Below are 22,013 nucleotides of genomic sequence, written 5' to 3'. Positions count from 1 at the left end.
TTTCAAGATAACGCCAGAGGGACTGGCTCTGGGGGGCCCCCGCGGGCCATTTTGGGTGGGGTCCGGCCAATGCAGTTGATCAGAACACCATGCGCGACAAGCTGTGTGCCTATTCCGGCTGCTGAATCTGTGACATAAGTGGCACACAGTAAACACGTTCCCAGGTGCTGCCTTTGTCCCAGGGAGGTTGGCAGAAGGTGCCAGAACTTCTCACAAGGAGCCGACGGCCCCCAAAGCTGGCGGAGCATGAAGACAGCACCTGCATGGCGAGGGGAAAGCCAAGACAAACTGCCAGAGTTCTCACCTCCTTGCAGGGAATCCTGAGCCTCTAAAGCAACTGGGGGTAATTGCGCCCAGAGGCCATGGGGTGGCAGTGTGGAATTAAACCCCTGAGCGTGTTCCCCTAACATCTCTTGCGCCTGGAGCCAGACGCTGCTGGAAGCTGGGCGTGCAGCCCCACGCAGGCTGGGAGTTGGGGCAGGAGCCGCGACGGTTCTCCCTTGATTTAATCGCCCCGTGCGCCGAGCTGAGACCGCGTCTGCGGTCTCGCAAGTTGGGCGGTTCCCCTCGTCCGGAGGCTTTGGGGGGCCCTTCCTCACGGGGCTGGGAACACGCTGATAAAAAGTTAATTTCTATTTGCTGTCGCTCGGTAATTGGATGAACACGAAAGCAATTAAATATTAAAACATACAAACAAATAACTAAGTCCCCGTAATTAGCCAAAGTTTGATCACTGTCATATTTATTTAAGAAGAGGTGATATGTCTCAGCAGGTGACATTTTAAATACCCCGGGCCTCTCTGGCGTTGTCTTCGGAGAATGCTGAATAATGTACGGAGAATTTAATTAAACCCTGTTGTAAATCAGCTATGATGACAGGGAACTGACAACCACATGTTGAAATGAGAATTAGTCCACAGCCAGGGATATTAATTAACTCCTTTTCTGAAGGCCTTTGGCACAGAGTGGCATTTAAAAAAAAAATAAGAGGAGGAAGCAAGCAGCGCTTTGGCATGGGGAGGGGACTGTGCCTGTAATTATTATTTATAATCATTATTATTTATGGCTGGAATTTCTGCAATCGCCTAACGCAGCTAACGATCGGGACAGCGAACAACCAGATTAAACAATTCTTCCCCTGGGAGCCAGGTAGAAATCGGCGGGCGGCACCATAGGACGCCAGGGGATGAGAGGGTCCCTTTGGAAAACAGGAGCATTGTTTTAAGCTGCGTCCAACTCTCCTCCAGATTTGGACTCAGGAAGAAGATACAGACGTGCGGGAATTGCAAACGCACAGACCTCGCAGATGAGAGCGGCCTCGGAAATCGCGAGGCCTAACCCCACTCACCTCCCGGAGGAGGAGACGGAGGCCCAGGGAGATTGGAGATCCTGCCCAAGGTCGTGGGCTAATCCGGGCAGAGCGAGGGTGCAGCGTGACCCTGTGCCTGGGTCAACAGAGCAGAGTCCCCCAGAGTCTGGAAATGCTGAGGACGTGGATGGGCCGCGGATGGAAAGGGGCTGCTGTGGGCCTCGGGGTGATGGCAAGGCCGCGTTTGTCTGACGACGCTAAAGCTGTAGGTGAAAGACCGAGCAGACCGGGGTGGCGTGGGGACCCTCGCTGGGACGCCCTGCTCGGCCCTCCGCTCGGCCTTCCCCTGGCCCAGAAACAAGGCTGCGTGTGAAGACGAACACGTGGCCAACAGGTGTCCCTCCGCGGGGAGGGGACATCATCGCTCTGGGAAGAACCTGACCTTCCTGTGAGGACGGACCACTTGGTGCATCCCGCCGCCTGGAACCTGTCACTGGGTTACAGGAGCCGCGCGACACGCACCACTGGCGATCCGGAACCGGGCCGGGAACGCGCACCGCCTTCCGCCTGGAGGAACAGTCAGGTGACTGCAGCGAGAGGCGCGCGCGCGCGCGTGCGCGCGCGGGTGCCCAGGCTGTGCACTGTGCCGGCACCCTATTGGTTCCCTGGGTTGGTGATGGACAACTGTAGCAGCCAATCGAGAGCTTGAAAGGGCGGGACGTGAGTTGTATTAGAGAAGGTCCCAGGTTGGCCTGACCCTCCCCCTCCCCACGTGGGCGGACGGTGGGCCTCCTGTCCCACCCGGATGAGACTCGGAAGAGGTCATCAGGACACAGTCGTTACAACCCTCCCCAAGGTCGGAGGTGGCTGATTCAGATGCAAGCCTCAGCTTCGGGGTCTCAGGTGTGCGTGTGCATGTGTCCCCGATGCTGGGGACCCCCAGGTGTCCCCAAGGAAGAGTGGCTGGCGGCAGGCGTGGAAGTTAGGCCAACAGCTCTCTTGGCCGAGTCGAAGATGCATCCACAGCCAGAGCGTCCCGTGGGTTTGGTTTGGATGATGTTATCTGCAAGGTCAGGGACTTAACAGAAGCTCAGCTTAATCCCCGGGGCCCTGCAGTTCCTGTGTCAAAGTCACTGACCCAGAGGTACAGGGCCTTGGCTCGCGGGGAGCCCATCTGATCTGGGTCAGCCAGAGCCGTACGACACAGGCATTTTTGCCGCCTCCTGACAAGGGCTGGCTGGCAGTTAGAAGGAAAGGTTGTCGTTACTACGTCCCCGCTGAGCGGCAGTCCCTGGCCTCTCCGGAAGCCGTGCTGCACAGCTCACCTGTTTGTGGCCTTGGGTGAGGTCTCACGGGACCCGGCAAGGCTGGGAGGAGAGCAGCCTCGTGTTTCCGCTGGAGAACGAACTGGCGGGATCGCAACCGCCAGGCCCAGCCCCAAAAGGCTGAAGGCCACGGCCAGGTACGGGGTGGGGGCAGCGAGTTCAGGTGGGAGCCCAATCCGGATCTTTCTGGCCCTGCCTGACCTTGCGGGATTCACCCGCAGCTTCGACACCTCCCTCCTGCCTGCCGGCCACCAACACCTGGAAGCTGGTCCCCAGGCCCCACCCCTTCCCCAGGCGGGCCGGCTCAAGCAGGCCCCGCCCACCGGCTCTGGCCCCGGAGGAGGTCCCCTCCAAACAGGTCACAGCGCGCATCTGCGTTCCCTGGTCTCTCTGCGGGCACCCTCCTTCCCGAGCTGCCTGCCACCTTGAGTGTACCCTTGCTTTCCCAGCTCCCCCTCCTCTGCCGTCCTGCCCCCTCCCTGCCCTTTCCTCGGCATGGCCTGGGCTTCTGGAGTCCCTAAAGAAATGGAGACAGCTGACCATGCTGAGGCTGGATCCAGTGACGGCGTCCAGTGGCTCCCAGGACTGATCTGTGCTCTCCTCTGGGAGAGGACTAGGTGCGTGGGTGGTTCTGTGGGGATCAGGTCCCTTTGCAAGGCTCCATAGTGGATTCTGACAGGCGGCCAGGGCTGAGAACCCCAGGGAAGGTTCTGGAAAGGGTTCAGAAATGAGATTCCGCCGGAAGCTGCCCTGCCGGGAGCACTGTTTTGGGAACACAGATTTCAGACTCAAACCCATCGGGGCTTGGCTGTCCCCTAACTGATCATGTCCCTTTGGACTAGTGACTCCCCTGGCCAGCGTCTCAGAGCTTACCAGCAAAAAGGAAATAGCTCCTTAAGGAACAGAGACTGCCCGAACCAGCTCAAAAAACCCAAGAAGGGCTTTGATTGTAAGAAGGGGAGGTGTCCCTGGAGTCACGAGTGCCCCTCTAGTTCAGCAGGCCCCTGACCAGTCCTGTGGTCTCTCTGTAGGTGGGCGCGTGGACCAGCCATTCGGAGCAAGACTCGATCTCTGTGCGTGTCACTTGCAGATTCCCAGGGTAGTGCCCCCATCTGTCCATTTGGCATTCTGTCTGCTCGCTCCCAGAGCGTCGCCTCTGTCCCCAACACTGCTGTGGGCTAGGATGTTGGAAACATCCTCGGAGCCGGAATAATCCATCCTCCCCAGGTGATACTGCATTAAAGGCAAGACGCTTGTGTTTGGAGAATAGAGACCACGTCGTGTCCCCAAGCACGGACAGGAGAGATCTGGGCCTCCCCTCTGCCCACTCTCCCAGCACCTGCCCCCGGGGTCGGGCACCAGGGACGTGCGGGGAGTCTATTAATCTAAGTGGAAGGCAAAAGGTCTCTTTCCGGGGCTCTGGGCTTTGCAGACCTTTCCTTAAACAAACAGGACAATTTATTTGTCTTCGGTCAAACTACGCAGAGGTCAAGGGGCTGGTGACCCCTTTTAGTTTGCAGTGATGGGGCCACTAGGTTATTTGCTCATGGGCCAGGACGATCCCCAGTCGGGGGAGAAGTGGCTCATGGTAGTTAGACCTCAGCCCCTTGCCTGCCTTGCGTCTGTCATCCTGACCGCATAGACAGCCCGTGATGGGCTCACACCGTTCCTCAACACGCCTCTCAGCGCACGGTCTTTCTTTTCCAAATCCTCACCTCGCCTCTGTTTGGTGCCTTCCCCCCACCCCCCACCTTCTCTCCTAAGCTGTTACTCCTCTGGGCCCCCAGGGAGTATTCTCAGCATGCTGGACGACCCACAAGGACGTCGGTGCACCTCCTACCCAGCGACCCTCTGTCTGGACGGCACAAACCTCCAGGGAAGAGAGGCCAAGGAGGCACCGCTCCGGTCCGTCAGGCCCCTGGTTTGCAAATGAAGAGCTGCCCTCAACATGTGTGTAAGTTAGAACAAGGAAAAGTCTCGTCCTGGGAGCCCGAAACAGCACGGCTGTGGAATAAATTGTTTTGAAAGTAACTTGAGCATCACTAACTTAATTATTTGGCTTGGCGTTTGCACCTTGACTTGAATACATTCCACATTTGTTGATAATAAATGTTACCTTCCTGTTACAAATTTATATATATATGTATATATATACATATACGTATGTGTATATATGTACACATATATGTATGTGCATATATACGCACACATGTATGTATATGTACATATATGTGTATATATATGTATATATATATATGTTTATTTTTGAGACAGAGAGAGACTGAGTGCAAATGGGGGAGGGGGGGGAGGGACAGAGAGAGAGGGAGACACAGAATCAGAAGCAGACTCCTGGCTCTGAGCTGTCAGCACAGCGCCCGACACGGGGCTCGAACCCACGAACTGTGAGATCATGGTCTGAGCTGAAGTCAGACGCTTCACCGACTGAGCCCCCCCACACCCCCTCCTCCACAAACTTATATTTTAATGAGGTCAATCGGATCGTATTCTTTCTTCTTTCAGTGCGGTTTCTGGGGTGTAATTTGCGCGTGGTAAAATGTACCCTTGGTAGGAACCAGCCCTGTGAGTTTTGATGAGTGCATTCAGTCATGTCCATAACACCATAGTCAAGCTGTGTAGCACTTAGTTCCCTTAGCCCAGTCCACAGCTCCCCTCCCCTTGGTCTCTGGAGACTAATAATTTGTCATCTTTCCCTAACGTTTTACCTTTTCCAGAATGCCCTAGAAATAGAAACATACAGTATGCAGCCTTTTGAGTCTGGCTTCCTTCACATAACATCATGCATTTGCCAGCCGGCCACGTTGTGTGCAAGGTGGCTTCCTCCTTTTTATTGTAGACCGGTATCCCATTGTACGGGTTTTCTGCTGCTTTGCTTAATGTTTAGTTTTGAGAGAGAGACAGTGTGAGCTAGGGAGGGGCAGAGAGAGAGAGAGAGAGAGAGAGAGAGAGAATCTGAAACAGGCTCCAGGCTCTGAGCTGTCAGCCCAGAGCCCCATGCGAGGCTCGAACCCACAAACTGTGAGATCATGACCTGAGCTGAAGTCGGACGCTCAATCGACTGAGCCACCCAGGCTCCCCCTTACTGCTGCTTTTTTCATCTGTCACCAAGGTGAAGGTCATTTGGGGTGTTTCCGGTTTTTGAGGATGATTAATAAAGCTGCTGTAAACACACACATACAAGTTCCTGTGGGCACGCACATTTCCGGGACGGATTGCCGGGTCGTAAAATAGGCGTATGCCTCCACATTGTCATCCAGCACGGCCGAACCAGAGTATCGCTTGTGAGTCTGTTTTTATTATTGGTGAAAGATACACGTTGAAATTCATCTTTTTTGCCGAAGGGGGTCCACCATTTCTTTAAAAGACAGTCCCTTCCCCACTGAAATGCCTTCATACCTTTATAGAAAATAAATCGACCATGTTTCGCTACTTTTGAAAAATTTGGCTTAATGCTTTTTTTTTTTTCCTGAGTTCATTTATTTTGAGAGAGAGAGTGTAGGGGAGGGGCAGAGAGAGAAAGAGGAGAGAAAGAATCCCAAGCAGGTTCTTAACTATGAGTGCAGAGCGTGATACGGGGTTTGAACTCACAGACTATGAGATCATGACCTGAGCTGAAATCAAGAGTCAGACACTTAACTGGCTGAGCCACCCGGGCACCCCTGTGAAGTCTTCCTTCTGGATTGTTCATGTCAGTGTTTGTTTGTGTTGGTCCTAGGTGGAAAGGAGGCCTCACGAAGGTTTGCTGATCCAACCAGAGGAAGCAAGCTGGGGTCGGCAGCTATCAAACCAAGATACTTGTTTTCCAATCCCATCTGACCCTTGTGTGATTTTTTTTTTAACTGAAGTTTGTAGGTTTCATTTCCTCATGTTGGTTTCATTTCCTTATGCCAACTGGTTGTTCTTCCCATCTTGGAAAGCGTGGTAACATTTCATATCTTTAACAAATGAGTTCAGAACCCACAACACTCTCCCTGTGAAACATTTTTTAAAACTTCTTAGGAGATTGCTTCTGGGGCGCATGCACACGTAGGAGATATTTTTCAACAAGTGGTATATGGTTCTTGGTAATAATGATGCCAACTTTACTGAGCACTTTCCACCCGTCTGGTGGTTTTCTAGACCCTGAACACCGTACCAGAAATGTGGTGCTTGAATAAGGTGAGGGCCAGAGCGCGAACGAATACCGGCGATAGCGGTGTTCTTTGTAAAATGTGACTTCTTCCACACCGGAAGTGTTTGAATTTTCTGTTCAGCCCACGGCCTTCCGCCGCCACCGACCTGTTAAAAGACATTGAGAATCTCTGCATTCGGACATTGGGAACGTGTATGTTCTCAAATAGTATCTCCCAGTCTCCCTGCTGTTTCTTGCTAGGGTGGGTGCACTCTGGGTGTTCCTTCCTTGGGGAGATTGTGTGTTCCTGAGGCTCCTGCTTCTTTGAACTTCACTCTTCCTCCTTGGAGGTCCCCTCCCCCCCAACCCAACCCAGAGACTTGCACCCAACACGAGTGAGGCTGTCTTTGACCACAGAGCTGAATGCCGCAGACAGTACCAAAGACAGAGTGTCCTGCCACCCGGCGGGCACCGAGAGCAGGGGCAGCTCTGGGGACGCCAGCCTGTGGGTCCCCGTGGACAGCCTCAGTAAGAGCCACACCTGCGCCACCTGGGTGCCTGGGACGTGCAGATGAGGCTCCTCTGTGAGCCTACCTACCAGCATGGTTTCCTGTGGGTCACATCCCGAATTTGGGTTTTTCGTACTTTGGTAGTCATCTCCCGTCCTTTATTTTAGGAGCTTGGGGGACAGCTACGAAAACTCCCCACGCCAACAAGCGCAAACTTGTTTGCGAGTCGGGTCCCCCTGCCTTTTGGTTTTCCTCTCATACAGCACCTCTTTTCTTGGAAAGGCGACCAGGAAATCTCGCTGTACGTTGGCTTTCGAGAGTTCCGCAAAGCCCCGTGGACCCACCGGTGCCCAGAAAGCACTCGAGTGTGGACTTTTACGAGCTCTGCAGGCTTAAGGGCTCAGGCACCCTAGAGAGAACTGCTCTGCAAGAACCTCCACGCTCCTTTTCTGGGAGTGGGGGTGGGTGGGATGCGGGCCAGAGACCAGAGGAATGACACAGGGAATACAGAGAATTTGGTTTTCCACTTGTGGAGCTGTAGAGAAGCCGCGATTTGCTTTGGAGGGGGCCAGTCCTCGGCCTCTCCCTCGGCCTCTCTCACCAGTGGACAGACCATCTGGCTTCCTAAGGAGCTGGCTGCCGTAGAGGCCTCACTGCTCTGGCCTGTTTGGACGTCTCCTGCTCTTCTCCAACGGAGAAGCCCGGCTTTTGAAGAACAGGCCGAATTGGGGCCAACTGCTGGTCACTTTTCCGGGGGGGCGGGGGGGCCTGCGTGCCCTGGGACCAGGACCCTCCAACGCACAAGGACCACGGCGGCTATGATGCGTGTGTGTGCCTGCGGGTGCCTGTGTTTTCTTCTCTAATTTCTGCTTCCAGTAGGTCCCACGTGGTTGCAGGCCGGTCCTCAGGGCCCCGTGCTTTCTTGGTCACATCCGGTAAGCAAGAGAGAGCCTCTGTGTTCCAACATTCTAGGCGAAGGTTCTGAGCTTGCGTTAATTAGGCTGGATCGCTTAACGTGCCCACCTCTGGACTCGTCACTGTGACAGAGGGATGGGAAATACAGAGAGTGACAGCCCGTGTCGTGTGCCGGCAGGTGCCCACAGAGCCAGGCTAGGGTCGCCTCGGAAGAGCGGATGGTGGTGAGTCTTCGGGGTGTGGGTGCCCTGCCCCACGGGCTGTTGGCGCCGTGGGACGATGGGTTTCAGCCCCTTGCTCAGCCGGCTCCGTCCCCACGCGTCCCCCGTGTCTCCAGCTCTCCTCTAGTTCTGCCCTCATCGGCCTTTGCGATGGACCAGTTGCATTCTTCTCCTGCTGGTTTAATCAACACGAGGCCGTGGTACTGGGATAGACGGACATCCACGGGCACGAGGCCACACTCTCTGGCTTCAAATGGCAGAGCCTCAGTGTTCTCGCAAGAGAAACGGGCGTATGGATCAAAACTACCTTCTGAGGGCGTCTGGGGGACTGGGGGGGGGGCTGACGCACGTCACCCTAGCGTGTCCAGGCGCCCACGACACCACCGCGGACTGGGGGCTGAAACCACAGACCCGTATTTCTCACAGCTCTGGAGGCTGGAAGGCCCAGATCAAAGTGCCCGCAGATTCGGAGTCGGCGGAGGCCCCCTTGCGCCTCAGAGACGCGCGTCTTCTTCTGGCCGTGTCCTCACACGGAGGAGGGGACGGGGAAGCTCTCGGGGTCTCTTTCATAAGGGCACTAATCCCATTCATCAAGGCTCTACCCTCGTGGCCTAATCTCCTCCCAAGGGCCCCATCTCCAAGTGCCCTCTCAACCTGCGAGCGGCGGGAGGACGCAAACATTCCGTCTACGGGTGGCGCGGAGGGCTCAGCCAGGGTTGGGCGGCCCGGATTTGGGCCCGGGGTGTGGACCTCCTTCACTGGCTGTCCCGGGGCCACAGCCCAGAGGAGCAGAGGTGGTGGTGTCGGAGGCGAGAGACACAGAGAGCGAGAGGGGGCGAGACTGGGAGGTGGGGACTCGGGCGCCCACGGCACGTCCTCTTGTGTCCCTGCGCAGCCGCTGGTAAAAATAGAACCGTACTTTGCAGAGAGATTCTCAAATGACACCCACCAAGTGCCCATTAACTCATCAAAGTGGTGATTCCAAATTGATTATTTCGAGTGTAAGACATAATAACATGTTCATCATGGAAAATAATTAGCGGTGGAGTGGGGCCCGGGATGGCCCGCTGCCTGCCTGGCTCCCCCACCCTGCAGGGGTGGGGACGGTGGGCTTGGAGGGGGCGGGGGGGGGGGGGCGGGATGCGGGCTCTCACTGGGGGCTTCCGGGGCTCGGGATTAATCCTCGGCCCCCCGCCCGGGCCCCTCGTGGGGCGGGGGTCGCAGCGCCCCCGCCCCCCTGCCCCGGCCCGGCTCCGCGGTGGGCGCTGCGGGCACCGAGCGGGCGGCGTGGGCCGGGCTCCAGCTGGGCGCCCGCGCTCCGGACCCCGCACGCGCGTCTCCTCGGGCGCCCGCACCTCCACGCGTTGCCTTGGAAACCAGATGGCTCTGGCAGCTTTCCGCGGTGACGCAGGCGCACCCCACACCGTGCCTGCCACACTCACACCCCCCACACGCTACACGCACGCACACCCCCCACATCATGCACACACACGCCGAGCACACCACACGACAATCAAGTGCCCCAGGCCGTGCCGTCGTGCCCTGGCCACCCTTCCCTGCATCCCGCCCCCCTCCCGCCTCCTCCCTCCCCTGCGCATTTCCCTCCCCTACTCCTCTCTTCCTTCCCGCCCCCAACTCTCCCCACAACTGCCCACTCTCCCCTCCCCTGCCCACTCACCCCTCCCTCCCCTGCCCACTCACCCCTCCCTTCCCTGCCCACCTCTCCCCTCCCCTGCCTACTCACCCTTCCCTCTCCTTCCCACTCACCCCTCCCTTCCCTGCCCCCTCTCCCCTCCCCTGCCCATCTCTCCCTACCCTGCCCACTTCCCCTTCCCTGCCCACTCACCCTTCCCTCTCCTGCCCACTCTCCCCTCCCCTGCCCCCTCTCCCCTCCCCTGCCCACCTCTCCCCTCCCCTGCCCACTCACCCCTCCTTCCCCTGCCCACTCACCCCTCCTTTCCCTGCCCCCTCACCCCTCCCTCTCCTTCCCACTCACCCCTCCCTCCCCTGCCCATCTCTCCCCTCCCCTGCCCACCTCTCCCCTCCCCTGCCCCCTCTCCCCTCCCCTGCCCATTCACCCCTCCCTTCCCTGCCCACTCTCCCCTCCCCTGCCCACCTCTCCCCTCCCCTGCCCACTCACCCCTCCCTTCCCTGCCCACTCACCCCTCCCTTCCCTGCCCCCTCTCCCCTCCCCTGCCCACCTCTCCCCTCCCCTGCCCACTCTCCCCTCCCCTGCCCACTCACCACTCCCTTCCCTTCCCTCTCACCCCTCCCTCTCCTTCCCACTCACCCCTCCCTCCCCTGCCCACCTCTCCCCTCCCCTGCCCACTTTCCCCTCCCCTGCCCACTCACCCCTCCCTCCCCTGTCCACCTCTCCCCTCCCCTGCCCATTCACCCTTCCCTTCCCTGCCCACTCTCCCCTCCCCTGCCCCCTCACCCCTCCCTTCCCTGCCCCCTCACCCCCCCTTCTCCTTCCCACTCACCCCTCCCTCCCCTGCCCACTCTCCCCTCCCCTGCCCACTCACCCCTCCCTCCCCTGCCCACTTACCCCTCCCTCCCTTGCCCACCCCTCCCTCCCCTGCCCACCTCTCCCCTCCTCTGCCCACTCGCCCCTCCCTCCCCTGCCCACTCACCCCTCCCTCCCCTGCCCACTCTCCCCTCCCCTGCCCACCTGTCCCCTCCCCTGCCCACTCACTCCTCCCTCCCCTGCCCAACCCTCCCTGACTCCCAGGCCCTCACTGCTGCCTGCAGAAAGCACTTACAGTGGGAAACACTTGGGAAGGGCTGTCCTCAGGGATGAGGTGACGGCCACATGAGAGCGGGCTGGGTAGCACGGGCTGTGGCAGTCCCCAGGGCCCGATCTCGGCTTGGGCTCACCGGCCTCCAGCTCACAGCGGAGCCCTTCCGGGGGCCTTGCCTGCAGCTGGACAGGGTGGCCCGTGTGCCCGCTGGGGGGGGGGGGGGCGGGTGGAAGGCACCTGGGCTGTGGCTCCAGGGCTCCCAGGGTGGGTGGTAAGTCTTCCCCGAGGCTGCGTGAGCTCTCCAAGCGCACAGAAGACCCCCCTGCGCCCCGACTCTCTGTCTCTGCACGCTAACCGCGGCCGGGTGTCGGCGTGTGATTTCCAAGCACCTTCTTTCCTTCCGTCCCTCCTTCCAAAATCCCCTCAGCACCGGCCGTGTGCCAAGCACCGCCAGCCAGACGCGAGCTCCCGTCCTCACGGGGCCTCTGTGCAGGCTGGTGGAGACAGAAAAGAAACAGTAGGAAAAGAATCTGGCCGTGAAAAGGGGGACGTTCCAGAAACTGGCAGGGGGAGGCTCCTGTACCTGAGTGGTCGGGAGAGCCTCTCTGAGGAGGTGGCATCTAACTTGAGACTTCATCAACAGGGCCAGCCCCGTGAAGAACTTTCCAGGCCCAGGAAGCAGCAGATGCAAAGGCCCCGAGGTGGGGACAAGCCTGGAGCCCTCAAGGGGCAGAAAGTGGCCTCTGGGGCAGAGTAGATGGGGACAAACACACTGTGGGACGGGGCTAAATGGCCAGTGTGATTTACTTTGGGCTATTTAATTTTTTTTATTGTGGTAAAATACACATAGTATAAAACTTCCCATTTTAACTATTCCTTTCCTTTTCTTTTTTCTTTTCTTTTCTCTTTTCTTCTTTCCTTTTCTTTTTCATTTCTTTTCTTTCCTCTTCTTTTCTTTCCTTTCCTTTTCTTTTTCTTTCCTTTTCTTTTTCTTTTCTCTTCTTTTCTTTTCTCTTTTCTTTCCTTTCCTTTTCCTTTTCTTTTCTCTTCTCTTCTTTTCTTTTCTTTTCTTTCTTTTTTTCAGAGACAGAGTGCACAAACAGGGCAGAGGGAGAAGGAGAGAGAAACCCAAGCAGGCTCCACACTCAGTGCAGAACCCAACTCAGGGTTCCATCCCACGACCCTGGGGTCATGACCTGAGCTGAAATCAAGAGTCAGACACTCAACCGACTGAGCCGCCTCTTAACCATTTCTCAAGTGGACAGTTCGGTGGCACTAAGTCCATTCACCTTGCTGTGCAAGCACCACTGTCTGTCTCCAGAACTTTCCTATCGTCCCAAATTAAATCTCTGTCCTTATCAAACACTACCTCCTCATTTCCTTCTCCCCCAGCCCCCAGAAACCTGTGCTCTACTTTCTGTCTCTGTGAATTTGGCTGTTCTAAGTGCCCTAGGTAAATGGAGTCATACAGTATTTGTCTTTTCATGTCTGGCTTCTTTCACGGAGCATCACATCCCGAACGTTCGGGAGGCGTTGGCGTTTCCTTCCTTTTTAAGGCTGAATAACATTCCATCGTATGGCCGGACCACACTGTGTTTATCCACCGATAGATGCTTGGGTTGTTTTCCCCTTTGGTTGCTATGACGAGTGCGGCTTTGAACGTGTCCGCACCAGGGAGGGGTTCCAGATAGGCAGTGAGTGCATGGCTGTATTAGTGTTTCTTTCTTTCTTTTTTTTTTTTTTTAATTTTTTTGAATGTTTATTTATTTTTGAGAGAGAGAGAGACAGAGCATGAGCAGGGGGGAGGGGTAGAGAGAGAGGGAGACACAGAATCGGAAGCAGGCTCTGAGCTGTCAGCCCAGAGCCCAACACGGGGCTCGAACCCACGGACTGAGAGATCATGACCTGAGCCAAAGTCAGACGCTTCATCGACTGAGCCACCCAGGCACCCCTGTGATGGTTAATTTTATGTGTCAACTTGACTGGGCCACCGGTTGCCCAGATAGCTGGTTAAACGTGATCTCTGGGGGGGTCTGGGAGGGTGGTTCTGGAAGAAATGAGTAAAGCAGGTGTCCCGCCCCAATGCAAATGGGGACCGTCCCCTCCACCGGGGGCCCGAATAGAACGAGAAGGTGGAAGAAGGTTGCATTTAACTGCCTGGCCCTGAAGTCCGCGGGCCCGGCCTGCAAGTGAGCCCATCCAAGGACAGCAGCCACAGGCCCGCCATCTGCACCGGGAGAAGGCCTCTCCCCGCCGTCTCCCCGCGGGACCATTTCCGCTTTCTTGCCTCGGATTTAGAGCCTCTCACTTTTTCGCGTCTTGCCAGCTGGCCTGGAGCTCAGGGGGAGTTTAAATCCCCCGGGTTTCTGCCCCAGCCTGAGGGAAGCCGACGTGTCACCAAGAAAGTGATGGGGCAAGAGCAGCGGCCTTTGGAGGTCGTGGCCTTTGGAGGATCCGATGACAGTCTCGGCCCCTTCCCTAGGACACGTGCACTCACACGCTCACACACACCCACACCACACACATTACACACTCACACGTCCGCACCACACATTCACACAGGTGGCTCCCCACGCGTAGGGAGGCCATGGGCCTGGGGCCTCTACGTAGGAAGCCTCTACGAGGCTCTTGGGCTGCGAAGGGGCACGTGGGGAGGGAGGGGTCGCCCAGAGTCGGGGAGGGGGCCCTGCCCCTCCCAGAGCGGGAGCAGTGGCACTGGGGTCCCTCTGCCGACTGGGCCGGAGGCTCGAGGGACGTTGCCCCCCAGTGTCCCCCAGGTGAGTTCCCCCACCTGCAAGGGGGCCCCAGGGTGTGAGGCTTCCTCGAGCTCGACGACATCCTAAGCACGCGACCCCGTCAAGCCAGCTGGCCCTGCCTCAACCCCGCGGGGGGGATACTGCTGGACTCCCTTGTTTCACAAGGGGAAAGTGACACCCAGAGCAGGTGGCCCGCCCAGGGTCACACGGGGCTGGAGTCCGGCCGTCTGGCTCCGGAGGTCTTAGCCCTTCACTTGACTTCAGATGGTGCCCCTGTCGGGTCAGGTCTTTGCCCATTTCCCTCCGATGTCCAGCCCCTCGGGGAGACCCTGAGCCTTTCAGCTGCCCCAGCAATTTCCTCGTGTCTGTCAGCACGGCCCGCGGTCCCAGGCACTGGCCGGGGCGGGTCGCCCTGGGGCAGTGGCCACCTTCCTCACGGTCTTGTTGTCACCCGGTTCTCTCCACCCTCTCCAAGGCTTAGGTCTCTGAAGGTAGTTGGGGGGGAGGAGGAGGAACTAACCACGATGAGTAGTGACCACGGCCCAGCGCCGGGCGCCGGCCCTGGGCACGCACGGGACACATGCCATCTCGCTGGCCTCTCGCACCTCCCCGTCGACTGTCTCCTTTACAGGTAAAGACCAGGAGGTTCCAGAACTCACGGAGGCTTGGTGATTTACTCAGAGTCCAGGTGGGTGTGAAAAGCGGGCTGGAACCCAGCCCCCTGGGCCCCCGACTCTCAGCCCCAAGTGCATTGCCTCCCGCGGGTCACTCCCAGCTGACCCCCGCGTCTTCAGTGCCCGTGACTGCAGCTGCTGGGCTTTGGGGTGGCCCGCTCATGTCCCCGGGGGGCTCGACGGCTCTTCCTTGGGCGGGTGGTGTTAGGAAAAGGGCTCCCGAGTTGCTGGCTCACAGACAGAGCGTGCGTGAGAGGGTGCCGCGGTTGGACGTTCCAGCCTGGACCCAGAGCGGGCCTCCGGAGCGGGGTCAGACTCCTCCCGGCCATCCGTCACTCTTCCCACGCCCCCCTGTCATTCTGGGGGGTCAAGCACCGCTGTCTGGACTTGCCCAGTGGCGAGCTTGGTCATGCAATCAGTCACCAGTGAATTCATTCTGCTCTTTCATGGCTCACAAGCGCTCGGTGGGACCTCCCGATGGGTGGGTCGTCACTCGCTGGCTCCTGGTCTCAAATGCCTCTTCCTGCAGCCACCTGACTCCTCTCTGCCTCCACCCGCTCCCCTTACAGAAATAGGAGGCTCGGGAAGCAAGTGATCGTTCCTGCTGGGGCAGCCGGGCAGAGCCAGAGTTCTTGGCTCTGTTGACCTACTTCCTCCTGCTGCGAGTGAAGCCTGCTTCCAGCCCTGGGGAGCAAAGGCTGTCCTGGTTTCTCTGCTCCTCTCTGCTCCGGGGAAGAGGCCACACTTGTCCCTCTTCTGTGCAAGGGACAAGCTCGTTTGCCCCGCTGTTGCCGTGAACCACCGACCCTGCGTTCCTCAGAGACCTGGACACATGGGTCTGAGAACGGAGCCTTCCAGGCCGAGCCCTTTGTGTACCAAAGGTGCTTGAGGAATCCTGGTTACATCAACGCATGGCATCCTCGGCTCTCCCGGCGGCTGGGATGAAAATCGTGAATTCCTTTAGTTAAGAGTCCTTGCCTGGGGAGCAGTCAATTTCACGGAGGGGGCTGTTCAGAGGAGAGAAGGCTGGTTGGTGCCTGTCTAGCCATTCAGAGTCATTTCCTGCCCCTTCTGTGGCTGGAGCCGTCAGAGGGCATCTTGGGATATAAGTACGACAAAGGCAGATCCTGGTACATTTTGTTCACGGAGTGTCTCCCGCCCGTGCGACAGCAGGTGGCGCATAGTAGGCCCTCAGTAAACCAACAGGGAGCTGACGGGGGACAAGAAAATACTCTGTGGCCCTCCCCCACCCACCTCTCCGTCTTCGCCCGTCTTTTAGCTCCGCTGAGGCACCGTCTGTATCGACGCGGACGTGAGAGCGACCTCGGTTCGGGAGTTTCTAGACCTTTCTAAGCAGAGGCCCTCTTGGACCACCGTCTCCGGTGGCGGTGGCCGGACCGGCCCCACGTGAGCCATATCCCTGGGTCTCAGGCGTCAGCTGAGGGGGCCGCGGCCGCAGGAGACCCTGGCTGACGGAGATAACATTTGACAAACAGGGGGATTGTGTCTTCCTCCTCCGCCCCTCTGTTAGATATCCGGCGTTCTTTATGGCTTTGCTCAGGTAGATCATTCATTGCCATAAATTTTGTTATCTCCGGTGCTTTTCCAATTATGGATAACAACAGAAAAGCAGTCATTGGTTTCTAAAAGGTCATCAAGATATAGAGCCCGTTTGGGAAGGGAATGACTTATGCAGTGGGCTTGTATAAATCTGGAGAAGTTTTATGCACAAGTTGAACAAGAAATGTAAGTGAGAGTCATAAAATATATCAAGATTTATGGCGCCGCAGCTGATGAAAATTGCCTCTCCTCTTGCTGTTTGTGTGGGAATTGTTTGTTCTTTCCGAGTGTTTTACATGGGGCTCGCGGGCCAACAAGGCCCCGTGAAGCCCGGCGAGCGGCCAGTGGCATCTGAGGGCATGGCAACCGTTCGTCACGGCATAGGGTCAGAACCGCGGGCCAGAAGGGGTCTGGGAAACCACGGCTGATCCCAGCGCCAAAGAGGCTCAGGTCCTTCCACGAAGCTGTTGCATTTTTGGCGCCCGCCCACGGCGAAAACCATCGCTCCCGCGGATGTCCGACCAGCTGGTCACCACGTCACTCCTCGGAGACAGGGAGTGGGACATCGGGGGATGGCGGCCGGCTGTTACTCGAGGTGGTTCTCAGACGACCACAGTGGACTCATTGCAGATTCCCAGCCTCACCCCCCCGCAGAGAGCCTGGCTTTCCTGGTCGACCTTGGACCTAGGAGTGCACGTCCCAGATGTCTCATGGGCACCCTGAGGTTTGAGAGTGCCCCTTACGGAGCTCTTCCCTTTGCCTTCCCTTTTATGGACAAGAGGTGAGGTCCAGAGGCATGAGTGGAATAGTTAGTGGCATAGTTGGGACCCTCTGCCTTCTAGGGACTTAGAAAAGTAGACAGGAGGAAAGTTCCAGAACCTGCAGTCAACATAAAAAGTTTCAGGGGAAGGGCGCCTGGGTGGCTCAGTCGGTTAAGCGTCCACCTCTTGACTTTGGCTCGGGTCAAGATCTCACGGTCTGTGGGTTCGAGCCCCACATTGGGCTTTGTGTGGACAGCTCGGAACCTGGAGCCTGCTTCGGATTCTGGAGCTCCCTCTCTCTCTGGCCCTTCCGCTCTCGAGCTCTGTCTCTCTCTCTCTCGCTCAAAGTAAATGAATAAAACGTACATATATTAAAAAAAGAGCTCCAGGGGGGTGGTGTCCTGGAAACTTCTAAATGCAGCCTCATCAGGAAAGGTCGTTGCCCCCGGAAGGCACTCAGCGGCCCAGCCCAGGGTCTCCGCTGCTTGTCAGCGCTCTGTGGCCCTGCCACGCCAGCATCACCTGTGGGGCCGTGTGCGGGTCAGTGTCTAACTGGCTTTCTGGCGTTCGCCAATTCCCATGGTGTAAATACCCCCACCTCGGCCAATTTCACGCTTCCCTGACTGTGGACGTGGGAAGACAGCTGCAGACTTGGTTCTCACCAGCCGGTCTGGGCCCATGACTGTGTCTGCGTCCCAGGAAGTGAGTGGGAGGTAGACAGAAATGGATCCGGCCTGAGGAGGAGGAGGCTGGCAGATACTTGAGCGCTGGGCGGATGAAGAGTCATGCGCAGGAGGCCAGCCGCTGGGGGCCGGGGCGGGGGCGGGGGGGCGACCCACGTGCGCAGGGAGGTAGCCAGCCTCGGGACCCAGGGGACTCGAGTAAGCCCAAATGGCCCTGGGGCTCGTGGTGTAGGCTCCCCGCAGGTCACAGGACCTCAGGCACAAGGCTGCTTGTCACCGGGTCCCAGACAGTGGCCTCTTATGCCTCTGGTGCCCAGGAATCTCCTTGCCGATCGATCGGAGCGGACGCTTCCTGCCGGGCACAGGGCAGAGGTCAGAACAAAGTGCCAAGTCCTGCTCTTGAGACCTTCCTTCCTCAGACAGGCTCCACCCCCTCGTCCGTCGCCTGCTTCCGCCCCCTCCCACCCAGGCCCCACACTCTGGTGACGGCGTGGGACCCGGTGAGCCCCCCCGATGGCAGGTGCTTGGCTGCCTCCTGGGTCTGGCTTAGGCCGGCCCGCCACTTACAATATCCAGCGCACGGCTGTTTTTGGTTTTGTGGAAACCCCAGGCTTTCCTCCCGGCTCTCTGCCAACATTGCTGCTTGGCGGGGACCTTTCCCGGTCGCCCCTCCTCCACCATGGACGGACCTCCCCCACCCTGACCCCAAGACACCGTGCGCCTTCCCAACAGCGTGGATGACGTCGGCCCTGTGTGCTCATGGGCCCTTTCCAGTGACCTTGACGATGTTTCCCTCCACGGCGGCCGTTCATGTGCCCTTCGGACTCCAGGCCAGTGGCTCCCCCGCCTCTGTGGCCCCCGTAGCACGTGGACCTCCCGTCCCAGGCCCGTGGACGGTCCCCCTGCGACGGGCGTGTCTGCATCGGTCCTTGGGCAGTGACCGTCTTCTTTCCCCCTTCTCTCCCTCCCGCCTCATCGCGCTCGATCGGGAAGAGGAGTGGTTTAGTGGCGAAAAACTGAGGCCTCTGGTCAGAGAGTCCTGGGTTCAAATCTCAGCTCTGCCATTTACGGTGCCTGTGACTGATGCTATCTGTCTGGTCCGTTTCTGTGGGCCTTACACGGGAGGACGCAGACAGAACTTCAGACAGTGCCTGGCTCATGGCAGGTGTGCCCTGTGGATTGTCTGAAGGTTTGTTGTCATAAACTGTCGGGGCGCCTGGGGGGCTCAGGCGGTTAAGCGTCCGACTTCCGCCCAGGTCGTGATCTCGCGGTTCGTGAGTTCGAGCCCCGCGCCGGGCTCTGCGCTGACGGCTCAGAGCCCGGAACCTGCTTCGGATTCTGGGTCTCCCTCTCTCTCTCTCTGCCCCTCCCCTGCTGGCCCTCTGTCTCTGTCTCTCTCTCTGTCTCTCTCAAAACTAAATACACATTAAAAAAAAATAATCACTGTTATCAGGCAGCCCAGCCTCTGTGATCATGAAGTGTCACCCCCTGTGTCTGTGCTGCCTCCTTTTTTCTCCAGCAGTGTCGTGTGTTTGCCTTACCCTGGCCAAAAGCCCATCAGGGCACACAGGGGAACCCCTCACTGTGCCCAGCACACAGTGGGTCCTCTGTAACCGAGCTGAAGGGCTAGCCTGGTACCCTCTCTTCCCCCTGTGCCCTCCTCCTCGGTACCCTGTCCCTCACCCTCATCAGGGCGGCACACAGATGAGCTCCAGAAGGCTCCGGGTCACCCACGAAGGTGCAGCATAGAAGTGAGGCCTCAGGAGAATGGCCTTGGGGTGAAGGGGCTCAGTCTGAGCAGAGACAAGGAGGCAGGACTGTTTCTCGAATTTATTATCTGTTTAAATTACCGTATTATTTTATTTATTGAAATTCATTTGAATTTCAAATTTATTTATTTTCGAGAGACAGAGAGAGAGAGAGACAGAGCGTGAGCAGGGGAGGGGCAGAGAGAGAGAGGGAGACCCGGAATCCGAAGCAGGCTCCAGGCTCCGAGCTGTCAGCACAGAGCCTGACTCGGGACTCGAACTCATGAACTGCGAGATCGTGACCTGAGCCAAAGTCAGGAGCTTCACCGACTGAGCCACCCAGGTGAACCTCCCTCCCATTTAAAGCCCAGTTCCGGCCCCTCTTCTCACTGCCCCCTTGGTCAGGCCCCCAGCCTTCTCTTGGGGTCACAGCCCCGGTGTCTGATACTGGGCCAGAGTGAAATCTCCAATGACTGATGCGAGCCCGTGGGGGACAGGACGGGGGACAGACTGTCCCCACCAGGGCTCCTCTCCAGGAGAAAGGCCAGCCGTGAGGCTGTGTCGGCGGGCAGGCTGACGAGACTGTGGGCCAGGGTGCGGGTGCGTTTGTCATGCTAGAGAATGACAAAGAGGAAGCAGGTGTCTGACCTGTAATGACACAGCCCAGAGCAGGGGGGCAGGGGCAGCGACACAGTGTCATTTTTCAGCACATTTCCCTCCATTTAATGTTCCCATAGATTCTGGGACCCCATCATCTGATGGCCCATAGACATGTTTTATGGTGTCAGGACGTCGGGTCTCAGGAGAGGGAGAAATTAACTGTGAACTTACTGTCCTACAAAACCCCTCATTGTCTGCAGAATGCGAACTCGGTTTTGTTTCGCCTTTCTTGGAAACGTGCTCAAGGTGAGGAGGATACAGGGGATTTGCAAGCCTCCTTGCGCTTGTAAAGAAAACGAAAACGAGCTTCCCCGCCTCCGACCTTCCTTTTGGCGTGGAAGGAACGGGCACGTGTCTTCCTAGTCCCCTCCGTGGAGCATTTCAGAGGCTCCTGCAACGGCAGAGAATCTGACGTTAAGGATTTCTCTAAACCTTCTGCTACGGTTCTCTCTCCTCGGCTCTGTGATCAGGGAGGTCTGAGGAAAGGGATGGAAAGTTCTCTCTCTCCGTCTGTCTCGGAGGGATCGTGTTCCCGGCCACATGTGCCCCAGGGCCCATTGTGCAGTTTTGGACTCCGTGAGTGAGGATCTTCATTCAAGAGCCCGATTTCTTTGCAGAGAGGAAAAGAAAAGAAACGCGGGTCACGTTCAGGCGGGAGCCACTGCCCATACTGAGGTCACGCAACGTCATGGGTCATCGGGGAAAGACCGGTCAGCAGTGAGATACCACGTCATGCCCGCGGGATGGTTAGAATCGAGGCCGATGGTAACAGGTGCCGGCCAGGGTGTTCAAAGAGGGGAGCCCTTGCGCCCTGCAGGTGGGGATGTGGCATGGTGTGGCTGTTCTGGAAAACAGTCTGGGGGGGTTCTTAAAAAGTTAAACACAGCATTACCTGTGGTCTGGGGCGCCTGGGTGGCTCAGTTGGTTGAATATCCGACGTCGGCTCAAGTGGTGATCTCACGGTTCATGAGTTCGAGGCCCGGGTCGGGCTCACCGCTATCAGCCTGTCGGCACAGAGCCGGCTTCAGATCCTCTGTCCCCCTCTCTCACTGCCCCTCCCCTGCTTGCGCTCTCTCCCTCCGGAAAAAAAAAAAAAAAATTACCTGTGTCCCAGCAATTCCACTCCAGGGTATAGACCCCAGAGAATTGAAAACACGCGGTCAAACCAATACAGGCACACGTGTGCTCACAGCAGTGCTGGTCACAGAAGTCAAGGAACCATCCCACGTCTGTGGGCAGATGAATGGAGGGACAAAGTCTGGTGTATCCAGACAAAGCCATATTATTTAGCCACACGAGGGATGAAGTCCTGACCACCTGCTACAATGTGGGTAAAGCTCGAAGATGCTACGTGAAAGCAACCAGTCCCTACTGCATGATCCCACTTCCAAGAACTATCCAGAAGAGAGTGGAGACAGAATGCAGAGCAGTAGGTTGCCAGGGTCTGGAAAGAGGAGGCAATGGGGAATAATGGCTTGGTGGGTCTGGGGTTTCCTTTTGGGGCGATGAAAATGTTCTGGAAATACATAGAGGTGATGGCTGTGCAACACTGTGAATGTAGGAAAAACCCCTGAATTGTCCATTTACTTGAAAATGGTTAATTTTAGGGGATTCTGGGGGGCTCAGTCGGGTAAGCATCTGGCTCTTGGTTTCGGCTCAGGTCATGATCTCATGCTTCGTGGATTCGAGCTGACAGCGTGGAGCCTGCTTGGGATTCTCTCTCTCTCCCTCTCTCTCTCTGCCCCTCCCCGGCTTGCATGCTCTGTCTCTCTCTCTCTCTCTCAAAATAAACTCAAAAATTAAAAAAAAAAATTACCATAAAATGGTTACTTTTATGTTATGTGAGCTTCTCAATTGAAAATACATTAAAACAAAATTTCCAGCAGGGCCCTGAGACGTGAGCTCTGAGAAACTGACTGACGCCAGGTGAATTCCTGCAAATGGGACCAGAGCTGGCTGTATTCTCCTCCAGAATTTCTCGCTTCCTGCACCCCAGCAGCGAAGGCTTGGCGAGAACATCAG

General features: G+C 57.4%; 2 long non-coding RNA genes across 2 annotated transcripts; both read left to right on the top strand.

Moving 5' to 3' along the window:
* Positions 1–1,930: 1,930 nt before the first annotated feature.
* On the top strand, positions 1,931–4,665 carry LOC109276870 (uncharacterized). Its single transcript, XR_002084887.2, has 2 exons — positions 1,931–3,251; positions 3,666–4,665. It is a non-coding gene; the product is annotated as an uncharacterized LOC109276870 (long non-coding RNA).
* Positions 4,666–11,688: 7,023 nt separating this feature from the next.
* LOC128774287 (uncharacterized) lies at positions 11,689–12,512 on the top strand. Its single transcript, XR_008418842.1, has 2 exons — positions 11,689–11,850; positions 12,234–12,512. It is a non-coding gene; the product is annotated as an uncharacterized LOC128774287 (long non-coding RNA).
* The last annotated feature ends 9,501 nt before the right edge of the window (positions 12,513–22,013 follow it).

This window comes from Panthera pardus, unplaced genomic scaffold (assembly GCF_024362965.1).
Source record: "Panthera pardus isolate Hobbes unplaced genomic scaffold, ASM2436296v1 HiC_scaffold_3, whole genome shotgun sequence".
Classification (NCBI taxonomy): domain Eukaryota; kingdom Metazoa; phylum Chordata; class Mammalia; order Carnivora; family Felidae; genus Panthera; species Panthera pardus.
Note: the sequence above shows the minus strand (reverse complement) of the source record. Positions and strands in the feature narration are given on the sequence as shown.